A 5,000-nucleotide genomic window follows, 5' to 3' on the forward strand; every position below is an offset into this window, starting at 1 on the left:
TACATTGATTTCGCTGGTAAAATGCTCACAGCACCTGGTATTCCCAGGCGGTCTCCCATCCAAGTACTAACCAGGCCCGACGTTGCTTAGCTTCCGAGATCAGACGAGATCGGGCGTTCTCAGCGCGGTGTGGCCGTAAGCGAAGACCCGGCAGTCAGCGAGAGCTCTCATGAATAAACGCCTAGAAACTAACTTTGTATAATTCTTTTTTAAGGAAGTAAGGTCGTTATTTCAAACAATGTCCAAAATACGATAATTTACATTGATTTCGCTGGTAAAATGCTCACAGCACCTGGTATTCCCAGGCGGTCTCCCATCCAAGTACTAACCAGGCCCGACGTTGCTTAGCTTCCGAGATCAGACGAGATCGGGCGTTCTCAGCGCGGTGTGGCCGTAAGCGAAGACCCGGCAGTCAGCGAGAGCTCTCATGAATAAACGCCTAGAAACTAACTTTGTATAATTCTTTTTTAAGGAAGTAAGGTCGTTATTTCAAACAATGTCCAAAATACGATAATTTACATTGATTTCGCTGGTAAAATGCTCACAGCACCTGGTATTCCCAGGCGGTCTCCCATCCAAGTACTAACCAGGCCCGACGTTGCTTAGCTTCCGAGATCAGACGAGATCGGGCGTTCTCAGCGCGGTGTGGCCGTAAGCGAAGAACCCGGCAGTCAGCGAGAGCTCTCATGAATAAACGCCTAGAAACTAACTTTGTATAATTCTTTTTTAAGGAAGTAAGGTCGTTATTTCAAACAATGTCCAAAATACGATAATGTACATTGATTTCGCTGGTAAAATGCTCACAGCACCTGGTATTCCCAGGCGGTCTCCCATCCAAGTACTAACCAGGCCCGACGTTGCTTAGCTTCCGAGATCAGACGAGAATCGGGCGTTCTCAGCGCGGTGTGGCCGTAAGCGAAGACCCGGCAGTCAGCGAGAGCTCTCATGAATAAACGCCTAGAAACTAACTTTGTATAATTCTTTTTTAAGGAAGTAAGGTCGTTATTTCAAACAATGTCCAAAATACGATAATGTACATTGATTTCGCTGGTAAAATGCTCACAGCACCTGGTATTCCCAGGCGGTCTCCCATCCAAGTACTAACCAGGCCCGACGTTGCTTAGCTTCCGAGATCAGACGAGATCGGGCGTTCTCAGCGCGGTGTGGCCGTAAGCGAAGACCCGGCAGTCAGCGAGAGCTCTCATGAATAAACGCCTAGAAACTAACTTTGTATAATTCTTTTTTAAGGAAGTAAGGTCGTTATTTCAAACAATGTCCAAAATACGATAATGTACATTGATTTCGCTGGTAAAATGCTCACAGCACCTGGTATTCCCAGGCGGTCTCCCATCCAAGTACTAACCAGGCCCGACGTTGCTTAGCTTCCGAGATCAGACGAGATCGGGCGTTCTCAGCGCGGTGTGGCCGTAAGCGAAGACCCGGCAGTCAGCGAGAGCTCTCATGAATAAACGCCTAGAAACTAACTTTGTATAATTCTTTTTTAAGGAAGTAAGGTCGTTATTTCAAACAATGTCCAAAATACGATAATGTACATTGATTTCGCTGGTAAAAATGCTCACAGCACCTGGTATTCCCAGGCGGTCTCCCATCCAAGTACTAACCAGGCCCGACGTTGCTTAGCTTCCGAGATCAGACGAGATCGGGCGTTCTCAGCGCGGTGTGGCCGTAAGCGAAGACCCGGCAGTCAGCGAGAGCTCTCATGAATAAACGCCTAGAAACTAACTTTGTATAATTCTTTTTTAAGGAAGTAAGGTCGTTATTTCAAACAATGTCCAAAATACGATAATGTACATTGATTTCGCTGGTAAAATGCTCACAGCACCTGGTATTCCCAGGCGGTCTCCCATCCAAGTACTAACCAGGCCCGACGTTGCTTAGCTTCCGAGATCAGACGAGATCGGGCGTTCTCAGCGCGGTGTGGCCGTAAGCGAAGACCCGGCAGTCAGCGAGAGCTCTCATGAATAAACGCCTAGAAACTAACTTTGTATAATTCTTTTTTAAGGAAGTAAGGTCGTTATTTCAAACAATGTCCAAAATACGATAATGTACATTGATTTCGCTGGTAAAATGCTCACAGCACCTGGTATTCCCAGGCGGTCTCCCATCCAAGTACTAACCAGGCCCGACGTTGCTTAGCTTCCGAGATCAGACGAGATCGGGCGTTCTCAGCGCGGTGTGGCCGTAAGCGAAGACCCGGCAGTCAGCGAGAGCTCTCATGAATAAACGCCTAGAAACTAACTTTGTATAATTCTTTTTTAAGGAAGTAAGGTCGTTATTTCAAACAATGTCCAAAATACGATAATGTACATTGATTTCGCTGGTAAAATGCTCACAGCACCTGGTATTCCCAGGCGGTCTCCCATCCAAGTACTAACCAGGCCCGACGTTGCTTAGCTTCCGAGATCAGACGAGATCGGGCGTTCTCAGCGCGGTGTGGCCGTAAGCGAAGACCCGGCAGTCAGCGAGAGCTCTCATGAATAAACGCCTAGAAACTAACTTTGTATAATTCTTTTTAAGGAAGTAAGGTCGTTATTTCAAACAATGTCCAAAATACGATAATTTACATTGATTTCGCTGGTAAAATGCTCACAGCACCTGGTATTCCCAGGCGGTCTCCCATCCAAGTACTAACCAGGCCCGACGTTGCTTAGCTTCCGAGATCAGACGAGATCGGGCGTTCTCAGCGCGGTGTGTGGCCGTAAGCGAAGACCCGGCAGTCAGCGAGAGCTCTCATGAATAAACGCCTAGAAACTAACTTTGTATAATTCTTTTTTAAGGAAGTAAGGTCGTTATTTCAAACAATGTCCAAAATACGATAATGTACATTGATTTCGCTGGTAAAATGCTCACAGCACCTGGTATTCCCAGGCGGTCTCCCATCCAAGTACTAACCAGGCCCGACGTTGCTTAGCTTCCGAGATCAGACGAGATCGGGCGTTCTCAGCGCGGTGTGGCCGTAAGCGAAGACCCGGCAGTCAGCGAGAGCTCTCATGAATAAACGCCTAGAAACTAACTTTGTATAATTCTTTTTTAAGGAAGTAAGGTCGTTATTTCAAACAATGTCCAAAATACGATAATGTACATTGATTTCGCTGGTAAAATGCTCACAGCACCTGGTATTCCCAGGCGGTCTCCCATCCAAGTACTAACCAGGCCCGACGTTGCTTAGCTTCCGAGATCAGACGAGATCGGGCGTTCTCAGCGCGGTGTGGCCGTAAGCGAAGACCCGGCAGTCAGCGAGAGCTCTCATGAATAAACGCCTAGAAACTAACTTTGTATAATTCTTTTTTAAGGAAGTAAGGTCGTTATTTCAAACAATGTCCAAAATACGATAATTTACATTGATTTCGCTGGTAAAATGCTCACAGCACCTGGTATTCCCAGGCGGTCTCCCATCCAAGTACTAACCAGGCCCGACGTTGCTTAGCTTCCGAGATCAGACGAGATCGGGCGTTCTCAGCGCGGTGTGGCCGTAAGCGAAGACCCGGCAGTCAGCGAGAGCTCTCATGAATAAACGCCTAGAAACTAACTTTGTATAATTCTTTTTTAAGGAAGTAAGGTCGTTATTTCAAACAATGTCCAAAATACGATAATGTACATTGATTTCGCTGGTAAAATGCTCACAGCACCTGGTATTCCCAGGCGGTCTCCCATCCAAGTACTAACCAGGCCCGACGTTGCTTAGCTTCCGAGATCAGACGAGATCGGGCGTTCTCAGCGCGGTGTGGCCGTAAGCGAAGACCCGGCAGTCAGCGAGAGCTCTCATGAATAAACGCCTAGAAACTAACTTTGTATAATTCTTTTTTAAGGAAGTAAGGTCGTTATTTCAAACAATGTCCAAAATACGATAATGTACATTGATTTCGCTGGTAAAATGCTCACAGCACCTGGTATTCCCCAGGCGGTCTCCATCCAAGTACTAACCAGGCCCGACGTTGCTTAGCTTCCGAGATCAGACGAGATCGGGCGTTCTCAGCGCGGTGTGGCCGTAAGCGAAGACCCGGCAGTCAGCGAGAGCTCTCATGAATAAACGCCTAGAAACTAACTTTGTATAATTCTTTTTTAAGGAAGTAAGGTCGTTATTTCAAACAATGTCCAAAATACGATAATGTACATTGATTTCGCTGGTAAAATGCTCACAGCACCTGGTATTCCCAGGCGGTCTCCCATCCAAGTACTAACCAGGCCCGACGTTGCTTAGCTTCCGAGATCAGACGAGATCGGGCGTTCTCAGCGCGGTGTGGCCGTAAGCGAAGACCCGGCAGTCAGCGAGAGCTCTCATGAATAAACGCCTAGAAACTAACTTTGTATAATTCTTTTTTAAGGAAGTAAGGTCGTTATTTCAAACAATGTCCAAAATACGATAATTTACATTGATTTCGCTGGTAAAATGCTCACAGCACCTGGTATTCCCAGGCGGTCTCCCATCCAAGTACTAACCAGGCCCGACGTTGCTTAGCTTCCGAGATCAGACGAGATCGGGCGTTCTCAGCGCGGTGTGGCCGTAAGCGAAGACCCGGCAGTCAGCGAGAGCTCTCATGAATAAACGCCTAGAAACTAACTTTGTATAATTCTTTTTTAAGGAAGTAAGGTCGTTATTTCAAACAATGTCCAAAATACGATAATTTACATTGATTTCGCTGGTAAAATGCTCACAGCACCTGGTATTCCCAGGCGGTCTCCCATCCAAGTACTAACCAGGCCCGACGTTGCTTAGCTTCCGAGATCAGACGAGATCGGGCGTTCTCAGCGCGTGTGGCCGTAAGCGAAGACCCGGCAGTCAGCGAGAGCTCTCATGAATAAACGCCTAGAAACTAACTTTGTATAATTCTTTTTTAAGGAAGTAAGGTCGTTATTTCAAACAATGTCCAAAATACGATAATGTACATTGATTTCGCTGGTAAAATGCTCACAGCACCTGGTATTCCCAGGCGGTCTCCCATCCAAGTACTACCAGGCCCGACGTTGCTTAGCTTCCG

At 46.9% G+C, this 5,000-nt stretch overlaps 18 non-coding genes and 2 pseudogenes across 18 annotated transcripts in view; all 20 read right to left on the reverse strand.

Moving 5' to 3' along the window:
- Positions 1–22: 22 nt before the first annotated feature.
- On the reverse strand, positions 23–141 carry LOC133120632 (5S ribosomal RNA). Its single transcript, XR_009707476.1, has one exon. It is a non-coding gene; the product is annotated as a 5S ribosomal RNA (ribosomal RNA).
- Positions 142–280: 139 nt separating this feature from the next.
- On the reverse strand, positions 281–399 carry LOC133120633 (5S ribosomal RNA). The gene has a single exon (XR_009707478.1). It is a non-coding gene; the product is annotated as a 5S ribosomal RNA (ribosomal RNA).
- Positions 400–538: 139 nt separating this feature from the next.
- LOC133120634 (5S ribosomal RNA) lies at positions 539–657 on the reverse strand. The gene has a single exon (XR_009707479.1). It is a non-coding gene; the product is annotated as a 5S ribosomal RNA (ribosomal RNA).
- Positions 658–797: 140 nt separating this feature from the next.
- LOC133120572 (5S ribosomal RNA) lies at positions 798–917 on the reverse strand. Its single transcript, XR_009707432.1, has one exon. It is a non-coding gene; the product is annotated as a 5S ribosomal RNA (ribosomal RNA).
- Positions 918–1,056: 139 nt separating this feature from the next.
- Positions 1,057–1,175, reverse strand: LOC133120485 (5S ribosomal RNA). The gene has a single exon (XR_009707346.1). It is a non-coding gene; the product is annotated as a 5S ribosomal RNA (ribosomal RNA).
- A 139-nt stretch (positions 1,176–1,314) lies between these two features.
- Positions 1,315–1,433, reverse strand: LOC133120486 (5S ribosomal RNA). Its single transcript, XR_009707347.1, has one exon. It is a non-coding gene; the product is annotated as a 5S ribosomal RNA (ribosomal RNA).
- Positions 1,434–1,573: 140 nt separating this feature from the next.
- LOC133120487 (5S ribosomal RNA) lies at positions 1,574–1,692 on the reverse strand. Its single transcript, XR_009707348.1, has one exon. It is a non-coding gene; the product is annotated as a 5S ribosomal RNA (ribosomal RNA).
- A 139-nt stretch (positions 1,693–1,831) lies between these two features.
- On the reverse strand, positions 1,832–1,950 carry LOC133120488 (5S ribosomal RNA). The gene has a single exon (XR_009707349.1). It is a non-coding gene; the product is annotated as a 5S ribosomal RNA (ribosomal RNA).
- Positions 1,951–2,089: 139 nt separating this feature from the next.
- Positions 2,090–2,208, reverse strand: LOC133120489 (5S ribosomal RNA). Its single transcript, XR_009707350.1, has one exon. It is a non-coding gene; the product is annotated as a 5S ribosomal RNA (ribosomal RNA).
- Positions 2,209–2,347: 139 nt separating this feature from the next.
- Positions 2,348–2,466, reverse strand: LOC133120491 (5S ribosomal RNA). Its single transcript, XR_009707352.1, has one exon. It is a non-coding gene; the product is annotated as a 5S ribosomal RNA (ribosomal RNA).
- A 138-nt stretch (positions 2,467–2,604) lies between these two features.
- Positions 2,605–2,725, reverse strand: LOC133120575 (5S ribosomal RNA). Its single transcript, XR_009707435.1, has one exon. It is a non-coding gene; the product is annotated as a 5S ribosomal RNA (ribosomal RNA).
- Positions 2,726–2,864: 139 nt separating this feature from the next.
- LOC133120492 (5S ribosomal RNA) lies at positions 2,865–2,983 on the reverse strand. Its single transcript, XR_009707353.1, has one exon. It is a non-coding gene; the product is annotated as a 5S ribosomal RNA (ribosomal RNA).
- A 139-nt stretch (positions 2,984–3,122) lies between these two features.
- Positions 3,123–3,241, reverse strand: LOC133120493 (5S ribosomal RNA). Its single transcript, XR_009707354.1, has one exon. It is a non-coding gene; the product is annotated as a 5S ribosomal RNA (ribosomal RNA).
- A 139-nt stretch (positions 3,242–3,380) lies between these two features.
- Positions 3,381–3,499, reverse strand: LOC133120494 (5S ribosomal RNA). Its single transcript, XR_009707355.1, has one exon. It is a non-coding gene; the product is annotated as a 5S ribosomal RNA (ribosomal RNA).
- A 139-nt stretch (positions 3,500–3,638) lies between these two features.
- LOC133120495 (5S ribosomal RNA) lies at positions 3,639–3,757 on the reverse strand. Its single transcript, XR_009707356.1, has one exon. It is a non-coding gene; the product is annotated as a 5S ribosomal RNA (ribosomal RNA).
- A 139-nt stretch (positions 3,758–3,896) lies between these two features.
- LOC133120586 (5S ribosomal RNA) lies at positions 3,897–4,015 on the reverse strand (annotated as a pseudogene).
- A 139-nt stretch (positions 4,016–4,154) lies between these two features.
- On the reverse strand, positions 4,155–4,273 carry LOC133120496 (5S ribosomal RNA). The gene has a single exon (XR_009707357.1). It is a non-coding gene; the product is annotated as a 5S ribosomal RNA (ribosomal RNA).
- A 139-nt stretch (positions 4,274–4,412) lies between these two features.
- On the reverse strand, positions 4,413–4,531 carry LOC133120497 (5S ribosomal RNA). Its single transcript, XR_009707358.1, has one exon. It is a non-coding gene; the product is annotated as a 5S ribosomal RNA (ribosomal RNA).
- A 139-nt stretch (positions 4,532–4,670) lies between these two features.
- LOC133120583 (5S ribosomal RNA) lies at positions 4,671–4,788 on the reverse strand (annotated as a pseudogene).
- A 139-nt stretch (positions 4,789–4,927) lies between these two features.
- The window catches only part of LOC133120561 (5S ribosomal RNA), a 118-nt gene continuing 45 nt past the window's right edge, over positions 4,928–5,000 (reverse strand). The window contains exon 1 of the ribosomal RNA XR_009707421.1: positions 4,928–5,000. This exon is cut by the window's right edge and continues 45 nt beyond it. This is a non-coding gene — a ribosomal RNA (5S ribosomal RNA).

This window comes from Conger conger, unplaced genomic scaffold, assembly GCF_963514075.1.
Source record: "Conger conger unplaced genomic scaffold, fConCon1.1 SCAFFOLD_159, whole genome shotgun sequence".
NCBI classification, from domain to species: Eukaryota; Metazoa; Chordata; class Actinopteri; order Anguilliformes; family Congridae; genus Conger; species Conger conger.